Here is a 17,057-nt window from a genome sequence, read left to right on the forward strand (position 1 = left end):
GCTAGACAGATGGATAGACAGACAGATGGACACATATATATATATAGATAGATATAGATATAGATAGATAGATAGATAGAAAGATAAACAGATAGAAATATAGATAGATAGATAGATAGATAGATAGATAGATAGATAGATAGATAAATAGATAGATAGATAGATAGATAGATAGATAGATAGATAGATAGATAGATAGATAGATAGATAGATAGATAGATAGATAGATAGATAGATAGATAGATAGATAGATAGATAGATAGATAGATAGATAGATAGATAGATAGATAGATAGATCATGTATATAGCACACACTCTTTGCCTCTCCGATTCTGTGGGTTGCTGACGCGTTTCACAGACTGGCTCGGGAGTCATTGTGAAATATAAATGTGGAGCTGTTTTTGGGTGCAATGTGTTGACTGGTATTGTAAACATGTCTCCCAGCTCGCTCGAAGCCGAGGGCGTGGTTGTTTTCAGTAATGGATTTCCTTTGGGATCTTTTATTGCTAAATAGGAGTGGCCAGAGGTGACTGCATGATTGACTGTATTTTTGTAGCGCCTCTACTGTCAGCGGGTCTCTTGGTGAGTGCGAATAGTCGGATTGTCAAGAGAAGGCATGTCTCTCTACCCTCTCATGAGCTGGCTCCTTCAGGCGACCTTGAAGTGTGCCTTTTTTGTCCTGCTTTATTTCTGAACCGTCATAGACACTTTGCAATGCAAGCACTAGGCATCCCAGAGGGCCCCGGGCGTCTCTCTATAGCACGTCATACACTAGCTCCTTCATGGCAATGGTTCAGGCTCCAGACTGCAACACCCATGAGGGTCGGGCAATGTCAGGTTGTGTTAATGCAAGCTTTATGGTGCACATTCTGCAACTGGCATGGCTTTGCAGCACGTCTGGCAATCTGAGGACCCTGCGCATGGTTGCGTTCTTACCACCACAGACCTGAGTCTGTGTTACTAGTATCATGATCCACTTATACATGCTCGATTGTGTCAGCTAGGGGTGCTGTGTTACTGTCTCATGATCCACTCATACATGCTCGATTGTGTCAGCTAGGGGTGCTGCGTTACTCTTCTCATGATCCACTCATACATGCTCGATTGTGTCAGCTAGGTGGGCTGTGTTACTCGTCTCATGATCCACTCATACATGCTCGATTGTGTCAGCTAGGTGGGCTGTGTTACTCGTCTCATGATCCACTCATACATGCTCGATTGTGTCAGCTAGGGGTGCTGTGTTACTGTCTCATGATCCACTCATACATGCTCGATTGTGTCCGCTAGGTGGGCTGTGTTACTCGTCTCATGATCCACTCATACATGCTCGATTGTGTCAGCTAGGGGTGCTGTGTTACTGTCTCATGATCCACTCATACATGCTCGATTGTGTCAGCTAGGGGTGCTGCGTTACTCTTCTCATGATCCACTCATACATGCTCGATTGTGTCAGCTAGGGGTGCTGTGTTACTCGTCTCATGATCCACTCATACATGCTCGATTGTGTCAGCTAGGGGTGCTGCGTTACTCGTCTCATGATCCACTCATACATGCTCGATTGTGTCAGCTAGGGGTGCTGCGTTACTCGTCTCATGATCCACTTATACATGCTCGATTGTGTCCGCTAGGGGTGCTGCGTTACTCGTCTCATGATACATCCAGAGATGCTTCATTGTGTGGTTCTACTTCATTTGCTGACATTTGGTGGGTGCTTGATTTCGGTGTTTAAGGGTTTTAAGCCTGATTTCTCTCTAGATGGAATGGAATATACACGTTTCTGATTTATTTAACGCTATGTACCAAGCAGATGGTTTCGGCACACATCACTGTCAGACGTTACAACCTGCGTCAGGTCATACAAGTAATCCTCATACTGTTTAAGTAGGCGCAGGACATCTTAAAAGTGTTCTCCTGGATGCTGATGGTCCACATTAAAGTCCTGACCGTGGTTTCATTGGCACTCTGAGAGGGTTTTTGAAGAAATGACAATGGGTCGCGGTTGGGGCAAGATGAGGACGGTGGGAGGGAATGACATCTTTTTCTCTTTCATGTAGGGGGATCCCCTGGTCCCTAGTTAGTTTTGTGCAGTGAAATAGTAATAAATACATGCACACGCATACAAATTGCATCCATTTTAGGGTGGGAAATAGAAGAGTAATGTTAGGAGTGGAGAGTTATGTAACAATGTATGGATTTTAGCCCTAAATGGCGCTGCAATGATGCAGGTTGAAAACAGCCCCATTCAAGTTACGGGGCGGGAATCATGCCCCACAACAAGGGTGGTGGTGGCTGCAGTTGACTGCCTTGCAGCAGGTGTGCAAAAACTCTCTGCTAAACGTACACAGAAGTGAATGCAGTGTTCAGACTTTACTTACAAATAATCTTTGCCTTTTTTGGAAAAATAATACTTGCAACGCGTGCTCTGCGCACCTCCTGCTGGCATAGGAGGCCACTGTATGATTTTAACTTTGATCCTTACAGCACCTTGGATTGCAGTCGTATGTCAAATATTGTTGACAAAAATATTGTCTGAAATAAATATAGTGTCCTAAAAATCGCTTACAAAAGTATCATCCCACTGAGTGTAGATTTTCCATTATTAACTCCAGTGCGCCAGACGACGTTTAGTCCACGATGTTGTGGTACAATATCTGGGCAGCGAATTTGTCCAGTATCAACCAGATGTGTTTCCTTTAATGTTTAGTTGCCATGAATTTCAATTTTCAGCGATCTTCTTTCAGATCCATGGTTACATTTTCTGAAAGCAGCAGACCTGCTGTAGGGCTCTCTAATTCTTTGTTCCAATTTTCATGGAGGAGAAAGGTGCACATCTATCTAGCAACAGGGTTCTGATGAGACATGAAGCAAATAGATTTTTCTGCAGTCCAGATCATATAAATATTTTGCTACATGGCTCAAAACGGGAGACACATTGTGAAAGCACTGAAAATGGCATACCGTACAAATCATATAGTTACACATTACTGATAGCCAGTTGGACGGCTCAGTGAGTTAAACATGAATTTTTGAGGTACTTTGGGTGGTGTAAGTAACGGTTCAAGGTCAACAAGGCCTTTTATCTTTCTCACTCTGGTAAACTGAGTACCAATAAACTGGACAATAGTGACACCTATAATTTATAGTGCTAAAAAGTGACAGAAGTGTGTTTCCAGTGCTATGTAAAGAATATATTTCTAACAAACAAAATGTGGTCTGCATGTATTCTCTATTCTGTGCCTGTTGTATATTCTTGATGAGGATTTGTGGGATTAATACATTTTAAGGCACCATTGTACTGTTAGGTTGCGATATTAAAACACAGCCCAGCGTTCATTATCTTCAAAGGCCTCTTTGCGTATAGGAGTGTTTGAGATTCTTATGATGAGTTTGCCTAGGTGGCGGCTGCTTCTTAGGGGTGTTTGGTCTCCAGCCTTACCCCAACCTACAGCTGTGAGTTCATAGCCTTAGTTCCGGTGTATGGTGCGAATCCAGAGCACGTTTTTTACTCCATTTTCTTGTGCGCCGTCTCGCGTCTTTGCTTGTGACTAAACTCAATGTATTTCCTTGACTCTAGTGCTTAAACAAAACATGTCGGAATTGAAGACAGTTTTGCGAATATTATGAAATGCACTGAAATTTAATATATATTGAATTATTATTTTTTTGTTTAAATGAATTATGATCATAAAATAAAAAGGGCTTTATCTACAGGCACCAAAGACCTCCATTGTTGAAATAAGCTTTATTTTGTTATGGACTGAAAAACACTTTTTTTAATTGGCGTACTCTTTAACTAACAAATAGATTACTTCTTGGGGTGTAAATAGAAAAGAGTGAAAAGCGTCCACTGTAGAAGCTGCGCCGTCACCATGACAACCCACACACCGCCCCGCCCCCTGCTGATTGCCAGGAGAGTGCGTCTTTTCCACTTGATCCTGCAGTGAATGAATGGACGGAAGCCCGGAGAGGCCACATTCCTCAGCTGCGCCCTTGCAGCCAGGGCAGGGGCTCTACTGCAGTCTAAACCTGGGCAAGTGATGGATGAAGAGTGTCCTGTTCCTCTTCCCCTCCCTGAATCGGAGCACATTTACCGCATTCTTGTTTGTGTTTACTCGCCGGGGCTGATTTGTGGCACCTCTTTAGTGAAGCATAAGCTGCTTGACAGGAAGCCTTTTTACCGAGTTCACCCTTCTCTGCGCCGAAGTACCGCCCCCACTCCCCTCAAAGGATTAAGGCCTCTTTGTGCGGCCCCAAAAATCAACATAGGCTTTTCTCGGATTGCCTTGGGAATCCACACACACACACAGCCCCCTCTGGTTGGCAAGAGATTATGCCTTTGCCCCCCATTTCCATCAAAATGGACCCTTTCTTCCCGGCTCCTTAGTGGCATATGCTAATTCGCCAATGACAAGGCAGGGGCTGAATGCAAATCCAGGTGCTGAAAGATGGACTGGCGGTTTGGTTTCCATGGGCGAGGGGATTAAGAGAGACTTGTGTGGGGGAGGAGGGGGGGCTGGATGGGAGGGGTTGTTGAGCAGGGAGTTCCTGTTGAAACTAAGAGACAACCCATAAACACAAATTGTCTCCTATGAAAATATCTGAAATGTGTGGGGAGGCAAGCGCTGAGGACTCAGGCAAATATTCAAGGATTCCTTAAAAAAACTCAAATCCGACATTCTCAGAAAATATCTGAATTGGTAAAATGCCAGAGTCTGTTTTCAGGATCTGGAAGACTTTGAAGGTTATTATCCATCCTTAGAGGTGTTTGGTCGTCTAATCTCGTTTCCACTCACCGCCTTCTCCCCCAGAGATTTGTCAATCTTTGCCCTGCTCTTATATGCAAAGCGCGCAGGCACTCTCTGGAGCAAAACCAGCGGATAATCAGATTTTCAGAATAACAAAAACATTTAAACAACGACCGCCATGAACTAGTTCTAAAATAGTGCAGGTCAAGTTGCCAGGGCTTTTCCAAGGTGGTAGCACATAAAATGCATTTTTTGCATTGCCCATTGGCGAGGGAGTGGAAATAAATACGCTGAAAGCTTGATACATGCACACAGCAATATCAGTGCCATCCAGCCCTTTTCTTCTTTTCTAATGAGATAGGGAAAGATATGCCTGAATACCACGCTTCATGAAAAGGGAGGTGTGGAACAGAGCACTTGACCTTAAGAATTAAGGGATATTTGGGGCATATGTTCTGTTCGTAAAATGCAACAAAAAATAAGCATGTATCTTAATGCTGGAGACAAAAGACAACCACTGGAACTTTCCCCAAATAGCATTCCCTTCCACTGTTTCATAGCTTCTCCAGTCTTGATTTTGGTCTCTAATGGAAAGGGGCGACCGTAGAAGTTGTAGCCTTGCCCAAAAGAGACCCTGCTGCCACCGCAGCCTGTGTTACCTCTACACAGTAGCACAAGCAACAACAGGTATGTTTCAGTCTCATAGGATCTCATTAATGAGGTCTCATCGAGATCTCTCGGCACTGATAGAACTGCCAAGACATTCACGAGACACACAGAAAGTGAAGTCTTTCCTCCACGTCACTCATTAGCCAGCAACAAGAGACCCTTGGGTATTCGAGAGCTTAATAAGTCCATTTAACATAATATAATATAACATAACATAACATGGATGGGATGCTTGGTACAACTCTTCTTAACCGTGTAGAGTTCTCCTGGCTGCCTGCCATTGTATGGTGTTTTAGCTTTCAGGTATCAGTATAGAAGTGGAACCTTAATATGCAAATCATCTTTTTTTCCTCACTTTTAAGGGCAAAATGGATCTGGAATTGTTTGTATGGTGCCGCGGGGATGTGGCCCCATGCTACCTTTGCATCTATATTTAAAGATAAGAGTTCTTGTGGGACTGGGGTGTCATTAATAGGTTAGCGCTAAAAAACACAGTGCTGTTGCAGCACAATTGACTCCTCACAGGTGGCATGCTCAGTTTATTAAATGTAGATGACACTACATCAATTAGTGAGGAACTTATAACCCCCCCCCCCGCAAGAAAGAGCACATAAGATGGGTCGTAGTGACAAGAGTGGGATCCCACCAAGTCTCAAGACTTGTGAGGTTTCATATTGAAATGCCAGCCATGGATGGCATTGCTACATCTTTGCAAACAAGCATTGGCAAAGCCAGTATGTCTGTGTTGGTTTTGCCAGTTATTTTGTATTTTGTAATGATTTTTGTAAAACGTTATTACGGGAAAGGTTTTTGCTTTATCGAGCCATCTTCTCTATTTTTGTTTAACAAAAAAGTACAGACTGGGCCACTAGTACTTGGCATTAAACATGGCTACTTTTTTCTACATAAATTCGCATTGTACAGAGCCAAATATCATCGCTCACAATGAAGCTTGTCAATGGTTAAAGTGGGCTGGTCCATCGCCCCATGCTGTAGCGGGTGGAAACAATATGAGTGATATAGCAACAGACCAATACATTATAAGAAGGGGTTGACCACCTCTATAAGTAAGCATATTATATATAGAATCTGACTAAAATCGAAAGGTCTTGGCTAACATTGCACCCAGAAGAGGCCATGACTTTTCCTAAATTCTAAAAGAACTGCAGGGAAATGCCCCATTTGATGGTCAGATATAGTAGTATTGCAGGAGGGTGTTCTTTGTTTATTTTCACAAATAGGAAGCACGCTGTAGTAACTATGGGCCTCATTACTATGCAGGTCAGACGAACGTCCAGCCGACATCATAGGGAATTGGGACCGAACCACAAGTAGTCCCACTTACCAAATTATGATGCGACGGCCTTGTAGGCGGTCAGAATCATAACTTTTTCCACTGTGGCTTGGGCCCAAAAAGGGACACAGCACAAACCACAATGGAAAAAAATATGTTTTCAAACATCCATGCCCCATGTGCCAGGCAACACTTGGTGCCTGGCACACGAGGCATGGCTGCTTTGGGCCTATAGCGGAGGCCCACGGGGACGGGGGTCCTGCCAGGGGCCCCCAAAGCCCCATTCCAGGTGACTTTTCATGGTGGTCAGACTTCCATACTAAGGAAGTCGGAATGGGCCATCATAGTATCTATGTCGGTGCCTGATCAGGCACTGCCCATATTGTAAGGTATTATGTTCCGACGGACAGTCTTACGGGCTCAGCGATGGTCAGTCCATCCGCCCGCTGCCTCCGACCGCCGTGCATCATATTGCAGCGGTCAGACCATGGCACCAAATATTGGACGGACCACCACCGACAGGCGTTTGGTTGCGGTCCATCCAAAATCATAATCGGCCCTATGTTGTAGAATGTGGAGTTGGCAGACCAGAGTTATAATCTCCACGTACCTAGTAGGAAAAAGTGCCTAATCCTGGTTAAATACATAATTTGTATCAACTATATAAAATATTGATCAGAGTAATAAACCTATAATATCAGAATTAATCCGCATTCACAAACTAGCGATGTTAAGGATTGAGGTGCATCTTGGGAGAACATAACCCATCTCAAACATTGCCAGACGATTTGTCTTTTCAATGATTGGTTTTGGCAATCTGACCTTAAATCCAACAGGTTGTTTACAAGAGTAGAACGGTAAGAGTGTCTTGTTAATCTCTGAGTTGAATTCTGTGGTACATCCATGCATATTTTAAATTTGCCAGCCCACAGAGGCAATACATTTTGAACAGAAAGCAATGTATGTGCACTTACTCACCCATGTTCACTCACTTACTCTGTACGCAATGTACCTTGCAACCAGGTTAGCATTTTTGTCAGCCCTGTTCATTATTTCTACAAAGCACATAGAAACAATAACATTCATAGTGTGTGTGCTACACATCTCCAACATGTAGCATCAGTAACATTATTCTTTCTTGAGGTAGCGTAATTGGAGTAGGACGTAAAATCTCTCATTAACGCAGGTTGATGAATACCCAAATATAACTATAGCACCTGAAGGATGCTGTTGGATTTTGTCATGCCACGTTTGATTTTCTGTTCCCTCTTTCCAAATGGACCCAGGTTTGGAAATGTATTTCAGCACATCAGACTTTTGTAAGAAAGTGTCCCTCTCACACACATACACACACGGACACAAAGAAACACACTTTCTCCCAGCCCCCCCACCTCTCAGATAAAAAAGGACAGTTTTACATTCTATGCAAAGATGTTCACAGGACGATTATATACATTGCACAGTTCCCGCTTTTAATGTAACACGGATGGCTCACTTCACCAGACCCTGATAGACCACACATTGGAGCCCACTGTACACTGCACAATGCACCAGTCTGTGGAGTTAATGTGCACCAAATGTCTGGAACACTTTGATCTGGTTCTAATAGTGACAATGAACCCACTTTTCAAGATGTAGTTGAGCTATCTAATGAAACAGGACATTGATCATTAATATTATAAAATCTGAAGGCTAATTGGGGAACCGTAGATCAGCAAAGTACACAAAAATATACGATTACACAGCCATGGCACAGTTGCACCCTTCTCTACAAGCATTACTTGTCCAAAATATGCTACGTCAACATAAGGTAGCACGGTGGTGTAATATGAAACAGGCCTCAAGCAAACTTGGAACCATCCATTCCAAAAGGCAAAACGAAAGCTAAAAGGAATTCAAAGCAGTAATGCAGAAAAAGTCAGCTGCGGCCATTCTATCAGACCACAGCCCCAAAACTCCAGATGCCTTTCGTGATTCAGTCAAGTGTGCAAAAGCTTGGACCTGCTCCCTTGTCTACTGACTGGCATCAAGTCCACCCTGGCGTGCCATGATCGGCATTGTTCTCTTCTGGTCAGGCATTTTGGCGTTAGTGCCTAAACCAGATGCCTGATATAAGTGATGGGGCTGGCACATAAAATATGTTTTGAGTTCCCCAAGATTTCGATACTTAGAAGCATATCCGCTCAAGCATAAGTGTGCCACCCAAAAAAACGAATGAATGTGCAGTTCTAGCTGGACACCAGTGCCTGCACGCATCTCATCTGCCGCTAATACCTGGTGCTTTGGAAGGGACTGCTGAGTGTGGCACCATAGGAGGGCAGAACCCTCTGCTCCTCAGAGACTCCAGGGAGTTCTTGCACTCAACTGACTTATAGTGTAGCACTGACCATAATCAGGGTTCTTACAAAGTGTGACTACTCGCCCATAAGGGTATTATAGCAAAGTGACTCTATTTTGTCGAACCGCAGAAGGCGTTTGAAGTAGACCACATTTACAATCCCTTTACCCGCTCTTTCAATGGCCTTTGATGAACACTCAATCCCATTATACGAGCAGACTCCCTCATTGAGGTTGCGGCCCTTCTGAAGACAATGGTCAGGGAAGTTGCATGCTGTGGGATTATGGAGCATTAACATTACTCTCTCTTGAAGTAGCTTAGCGTAGGTGGTTGGGCACCAGCACGCACTTAGTCTAGGTGGTGGGCAGTGGCATTCATTTTTGCGGATTATTTTTATCATCAAACTTCGATCCAAATCACGAGAGAGAAATTCAGAAAAAGAGCAAATAAAATAGGAAAGAAAGATTGGAAAATTGTGACAAAGGGAAAAGCAGGCATGAAAAAGAACTTACAAAAGGTGATATAAAAAGAAAGGAAGTGCAGGACGGTGGAAACAGGGGGCTTGATATTACAGATTAAGCAACTAAGTGCTCTCAATTCACTGCCCATTAAATAATTCACATGCCAGACTGCAAGGCCACCAGCTGGTGCACAATGACCCTCTTGGCTTTTCTGCCTCTTATAATTGCAGGCATTTGGTCACACAATCGTAGGAGCCATGTTAAGTAGGCAGGCAGGGAGCTATAACTGGTACCAGCATTGTGATAAAGTACAGCTTTAAATGTAGGTTAATGCTGCTGGCACTCTAAGCCGTCCTTCCTTCAGTATGTCCTTTGCACGTCTGAGGAATGTTGTTTATTACCTTTGACTATGGTGCAAAGTTCGTTTTGCAAAGGTCCATTGGAGGCAGAAGGAGGCACTGAAACAGCCAGCAGTATTAAGTGAGAGGCGAACACCCAGTTGGGTTGAGCCAAGACGTGATTGACAAAGTCTCAAGCCAATGTCTGAAAGAGGCTGAACGAAGAAAGGCAATGGTTGAAAGGGGTGGATTCAAGGCCCACTCTATGTATACTTTTAACAATGGGTCTGTTTTACAGCTCCACTGTCAAAGCGCAGACCTAATAATATGTGAAGTAAACATTGTCATAAATATCCCTAGCAATGTAAATTTAGACAGACACACTTCCGTGATAATCTATATGTTGCATTGTCCCCTCAGCTATATTTTGAGAGATGAAAGCCCTGACTCAAAGCACAGGTACGAAAGTACAAGAGTAAAAGCTGCAGATATGCAAAATCTCACTGAGAAATACCGCGTTGAAACCAAAAGATGGCCTTCCACGGAGTGCATCTAGACACCGGAAATGCTTCTTTTGGGGACGTCTTTTCATCATCATACCTTGACTCAAAGCACGAGAAATAAAGCCAGCAAATGGGCCAATAGGAGGAAAATAAAGCTAGGAAACAGTGACAAAGAAGATCTGGATGAGAAAGAACTTGTAAGAGATGAAGAGACATGAAATGTAGGGTATGGAAGAAAGAGGCATTCTGCAGCACTGTGGACAGCTCTAAACAAGCATTGGCATCGCCAATAGGTCTTGCCTTTGGGACCTTATAAGTGTTTAGCCATGCAACAGTTGCATAACTAAACACTTATAAGGTCCCAAAGCGAGACCTATTGGCTATGCCAATGCTTGTTTTAACTGCTGCAATCTATTGAAGCCTCACGGAGAACATCAAAGCGGCCGTGCGGCCGCGAAAGTGATCGCGATCGCACATCAAAGCAGCCATGCGGCCGAGAAAGTGAAAGTAATCGCGGTAAAGCCCGGCGCGCGCGCCCACGCACGTGCACTGTAGCTCTAGGCTGGCCTGGTAGCACTTTTTGGAGCGTGCGCTGGGTCAGGCGAGACCTAAAAAACGAAACTTTGGGCCACTCCCCTTATCTTTTGTTTTTGCAAAGTAGGCTCTGCCTACTTCCCATGATTGTACATTGATTATGAGTAAAGAACCATCTGCAGGCGACATGTGTCATTTCGAGAGTTTCTTGGGGGCTGTTAATTTCACACGCAATGCATAAGCTGGGCGAGGCAGGCTGCAAATGCATTAGATTTATTGATGGATAACAGTCTCAGACAAGTACTAAATCCCACTTTGAGCTCCTCCACTGTCTCAAGACATTGGGCACTCAGGAAGGCATTACCTGAAAAATGACTAAGGTTTCCCTTATGGCTGTACTGCCCTCCAGGCTGCTACTTTATTTTATTTATTTATTTATTTTAGAGGTTTTATATAGCGCTGGCTAGACCCAGAGGTATCAGAGCGCTTAACATGAGTAAGAGGATGGTAATGGTATAGAACAAAAATTCAACAGCATGGAATACCAACAAGTTAACAAAATAGAAACGTCATGAGTTTACACATATCAAATAAACAGATAGATAGAGTGAGGGCTATATACATGTATAACATGGAAATGGGAGATCAGATTTTGTATAATGGCATGGGATGGAGAAGGGCAGGAAGGGCAGCAGGTATTAGGAAGTTAGACGTGAGAAAGGGGGAGGGAAGCAGAGGAGGACATTTTGGTAGGAGAGGGGGGAGTGGGAGGTGTATGGGAAGGACTGTGAGAGGTAGCGGATGAGAGCAGTGGGGAAAGGAGAGAGCTGGGCCAGTGGAATGTAGAGAGAGGGGAGGGGGGAGGAGAGAGACAGTAGGAACGTGGGGGGAACCAGAAAAGTGGAAGGGGTGAGGGAAAATTCAGGGTGCTGGCTACGACCCCCAATATTTATTGAGGAGGTGGTTTTTGAGGTCTTTTTTTAAGCTGATGTAGGAAGGGTTGTATGCAGTGATGGGCCATTGGGCTGACAAACCTGTTTGGCCTATTAGAGAGTTTGAATAGAACAGAAGACTTGAAATGTCATGTTCGTAAATAGCGAGTGGTTTTAGTTAGGCTGCCAATTTCGCTGGCACTTTGGGAGATAATTTGTTTAAGAAATGGACATGCCTTTTAATGCCGTTGGCTTCCAGATTTTGACTATTTTATCAAAAGTCTTTCAGGGGTTGCAAATTTGACGATGTTAAACTATGACTTTGGCAGCTACAGTGCCTCGTATTTCTCCTCACAAACATCATTGTCAAGTTAGGGGACAATTGAAGAATTTAAAAATTGCATTTTTATCTGGCCTTTCCTAGATGTAGATTGTCATGAAAGTGGCAGATAAAGTACTTTCATAGAACATAAAATTTACTTTTATATGTGCTGGTGAGATAATTATATGCTATAGCTGTATGTTTACTTTTCTGCTGGAATTAAGTGCTCTTCTACAAAAAAATAAAAATAATCTAATACTGACAGTTCTCTGGTCTAGCTTTGTGGGAACTCTGCTGACTTAGGAATCAAAGGATCTAGGGTCTATTCCCTACTTCTGGAATTGCACCAAATTTGTGTGATCTTGGGAAAATCATTTTAACTCTGTATATAGGTACTGGAAAATAATGTAACGTGTTTTGAGTGGATCGTGGTACTCTTGTGTGCCAACATCCAACGCCCTACGTTTTAATAGCACTGCGGTTCTGGTCTGTTGAGTATATATTGGTATTCTTATAACTCTACCCTTGCTTGAGACCAACGGGGCACTGCAGAGAGAAGATGAGGGCAATACAAAGTTTGTGTTATTTCTATGTATGATTTCTCAATACTCTAGACAGAGTTAAGAAACGTTTGCTTTGTTAAGAAGTAGATTAGCCTGAAGATCTGCACGTCTGTGGCCCCTGCCCGCTGAAGATAAATGGACAGATCAATCAATCAATCAATCAATCATTTGTCAATTCCTTATCTTTGGAAAATATATGTTGTATTTATTTTCCAAACAAGAAACAACAAATTCCTTTGATCTACAATACATATTGATAACAATTCATCATAATGCCATCCTAACACAATACTCTAAGACAATTAACTAACAACCATCAAATGCTATTTAGACTAATCATAACTGTCCTGGCCACAAACCAGGGAAGGGTATGCCCAGATGTGGGTACCGTGCTCACTACGACACTGGAGTTAAGCTATCCTGGCTGAAGAGGGGTGAAACCCCGAAACCGGACCTAGGATGCTTGATTCCGGTCCAGGGAAGACATGGCTTGGCAGTTCGGGCTGGACTGTTCCCATGAGGCACAGGGTCAAGACTGATTTGCATATGGCTGGCCATGTCTGAACTGGGGTGGCGTGGTGAGCAAAATAACGATGGTTTAAACCCAGATCTGTGACTGGGGGTGAATGTTTCGCCAAAGTGCAACATTACGTCCATCATCTTGTGTGTTTCACAAACCTCTTGATGCCAGCATTTCTCCAGCCTGGAACTCATCTTGCAGATTTAAAGAATCAAGGAACGCTGCTTCACAGCATATAACCCTACTTGCATGAGCCTTACAAATTGATTTTCTAAGATGTAAAAGTCATCTTTGTACTCGAGTGCCTCTCCTACCCTGGAACACCCGGAGTCTGGAGTCCATCTGAAGCGGCATCCCTCAATGCCTTGCCCTAAGCCCTATCACCACTTCCTGTCCATTGGGCCGCCCGAGATGGGCACACAAGTGTCAAAGCAACCCAACCTATCCTATCACCTCCCAAATTACTAACCCTTCTGTAGCCCATGCTGGGGGGCAACGTTGCTCATGCAAAGTTTTAACATCTTAATGAGATGTAAAGCTCCCCGCTGGCATTGCAAATCAATTGGAGCACTACTAGCTCCACCGTCTGCGTGGTCTTGTCAACCCCTTGGATTAAAAGTCTCCTGTAATGCACCCCTTCCATTTGGAGGCACCAGTGACAGAACGCCACCTCCCCCATGCTCTCAGTGGTAAAACGGTGCATTACGTAACCAGTGCATGCCCCACATTGACCCTACCGTTGATGAATTGTGTCCCCCACCCCCTCAGCCTAATGGCGGGAGCCCTCATGATCTTTTTTGATTGGTCCAGCAATACCACTGTCTCCAGATTTAAACGTTTTTAAATCTGCCTGTCTGCAATCGTCAGCGGACACAGTGCTCTGGTTGCAACTAGAAAGCTCAGTATTTGTTTACCTTACATGGAGAGAATACCGATTAAACAAAGCACAGATATGTATCTATATATATATATACACATATATACATATGAGACTAATTAGCTGGGGAGAATGAAATAAGATACAGATTACGCCTCATATTGAATGAAATCAATAATTTACAGGAATGCCGTCCTTTCTGAGAGTCATAGAACATAATCATGAGTTGTACATCTTCCCCATGAAAACAGGTTTTAACAACAGTTCTTTTAGTTCATTGAAATTAGCCGAACAAGTATGATATATATTTACGCGTGTGTGTGCATTTATTCTAGATGAAACCATAGCTGCTGAATTCCATTCCAGTTACTTAAAAACGAACTAACACTTCAATCCACTTTAAATAGTTACATATTTTTCATGTTCAACTTGTGAGAACCTATCCCACACATTCCCGTCTTTCTAGCATATCTAAAGACTAATTTCACTGGTTCAGTAGTGCAGAACTTTGTAGCATTTCAGACCCTTGGCAAGGTCACAAATCATTTGGGTTAGAATTAGATTTCTTGCGCTCTTTTAGTGTGGTTGGAAGTTTGTGGGACATAGTTTGTAATGTCAAGAGATGTTGGGTATGATGTGTGAGGTTCAAAGGTGTTCTTCAGTCAAAAGGAAGCTGCACATAAGCATGCTTACTTGTAGAACATTGTGAGTACAGAATTACTTCCCATTATTTAGATATACCCATGTTACAATTCTAATTTGTTATTTTTACCCATTTTGGAAACACATATGTGAACACATATACCTATGACATTATGTCTACACAAAGTTGAAAACAAGTTTAAATGAGCATTTCTATGACTACGGGCATTTATTTCAGAACCTGTTATTCATGGGCATGGTATCATTTCTTACAGGCTGCGAGCAATGGAAAGACAAAATGTAATCAATCAAGTTGTATTTATTTAGCGCTGCTAATCACCCCGGGGGATATCCAGGCGCTGTGCAGCAGGTGTCAGTCGAAGAGCCAGGTCTTGAGTCCCTTCCTGAAGTGGTTCAACAAGGGTGCAGTGCGCAGGTGGAGGGTGTTCCAGGCTTTGGTAGTGAGATGAGAGAAGGATGGTCCTCTGAAGCGGTGGATATATGGTGTCTGAGCGAGGGCGGTGTGTGGAGCAGATGTTTCTGGTCGGTTGATAAAAGATCAGGTGGTGGTTCATGCAGACTGGTCCTTAGTTGTCCAGGGCTTTGTAGGGGTGGGTCAGAAGCTTGACATTGCATCTCTTCTGGACAGGGAGTCAGTTGAGGTTTATTAGGTGCTGGATGATGTGTGTCCTCTAGGGGGCAGATTAAGGACCAGTGTGGCTGCTGAGTTCTGTATTTTCTGGAGTCTTTTCATGAGTTTGGTGGTGGTGCCAGCATAGAGTGTATTTGCCGGAGCCAAGCTGGCTGGTGATTCGGGCTTGCATCACAGTTTTCTTTGTGCTGATGGGGAGCCATCTGAAGATTTTGCGGAGCATATTGATCTGTGGAAGCAGGCAGAGGAGATGGCATTGATCTGACATTTCATGGAGAGTTCACTATCCAAGATGATGCCGAGGTTCCAGGTGTGGTCTTTCGGCAACTCCGCTAGCCACCAGGAGTTGTTCCAAAGGGCGGGGTGTCTGCAAAAGATCAGAAGTTCCATTTTGTCTGTGGTGAGTTTCAGGCTGTTGTCTTTCATCCATGTCGTGATGCTCTTCATGCAGTTGTGGAAGTTGCTCTTCGTTGATGTGGGGTCCGCTGAGAGTGAGGGGATGAGGTGTGTGTCATCGGCATAGGAGATTATGGTAATGTTGTGCGATCTGATAATGTCTTTAAGTGGTGTCATGTTAATGTGGAAGTGAATTGAGCTGAGGTTTGAGCTTTGGGGTACCTCACAGATGGTGTGCTTGGTTTGCGAGGTGAAGGGAGGGAGGTGGACTCTCTGGGTGTGTCCCATGAGGAAGGATGCCATCCATCTGAACGCATCGTCTGTGATTCCATTCGGGTGTAGTCGATCAATTAGTGTGTGGTGGGAGAAGGTGTTGAAGGCTTGCGGAGAGGTCCAGGAGGATGAGGGCAGCTGATTCTCCTCTGTCAAGTAGGGCTCGGATGTCATCTGTTGTGGTGATCAGGGCTGACTCAGTGGTGTGGCTGGTTCTGAAGCCCAATTAGGATGCGTCCAGCAGTTTGTTTCTTTCCAGATGATCGGTGAGTAGGGGTCGATGGCCTTCTACAGTACTTTGCAGGGAATTGGAGGAGGGAGATGGGATGGTAGTTATGTTAAAGATACTTCTAATGCGCACGTACTCCATATGGTTTCATGGCGATGGAGTCTAAGGGACACTACCGCTAAGTGATTCATTCATATGCCTGGTGGAACAGCCAGGTCTTTAGAATTTCCCTGAAATGACAATAAGATGTCAACAATCTGATTTCCAGAGGGAGAAAGTTCCTAAATTGAGAGGCCAAGACTGCAAATCTTATTGCCCCCAGTTTTTTGTGTTTAAAAGATGGAATAGCCAGAAAATTAAGATGGGAAGACCCAAGATCATCAGAAGGTGAGTATCGCCGTACCCGAGAAGATACAAACAACGGGCATTTACCATGAAGTACTTTAAAGGGGATGCATACTAGCTTAAATGCACTGCATTCGACTACCGGGAGTCAGTGTAGTCTTTTCATCAACGGGGTGCTTTGGTGCCATTTATGCTGGTGGTAGATTAATCTAGCAGCCTGATTTTGAACCAGTTGTAGTCTTTTTGATTGGGCTGTTGGTATACCAAAGTAGAGTGAGTTGGTGTAGTCAATATGAGAAATGACTAAGGCCAATACTAATTGGGTCAGGCCTTCAGTGGTAAGGAATCTGTTACTCTTCCTGATCTTGCTTAGCTGAAAGATACAGGAAGAACCCACTGTCCCAATATGGGGTTCATCATAGAC

At 43.8% G+C, this 17,057-nt stretch overlaps 1 protein-coding gene across 7 annotated transcripts in view; it reads left to right on the forward strand.

Moving 5' to 3' along the window:
• The window catches only part of AUTS2 (activator of transcription and developmental regulator AUTS2), a 2,674,869-nt gene that overhangs the window by 2,530,785 nt on the left and 127,027 nt on the right, over window positions 1–17,057 (forward strand). The window lies entirely within an intron of this gene.

This window comes from Triturus cristatus, chromosome 3_2 (genome assembly GCF_964204655.1).
Source record: "Triturus cristatus chromosome 3_2, aTriCri1.1, whole genome shotgun sequence".
Classification (NCBI taxonomy): Eukaryota; Metazoa; Chordata; class Amphibia; order Caudata; family Salamandridae; genus Triturus; species Triturus cristatus.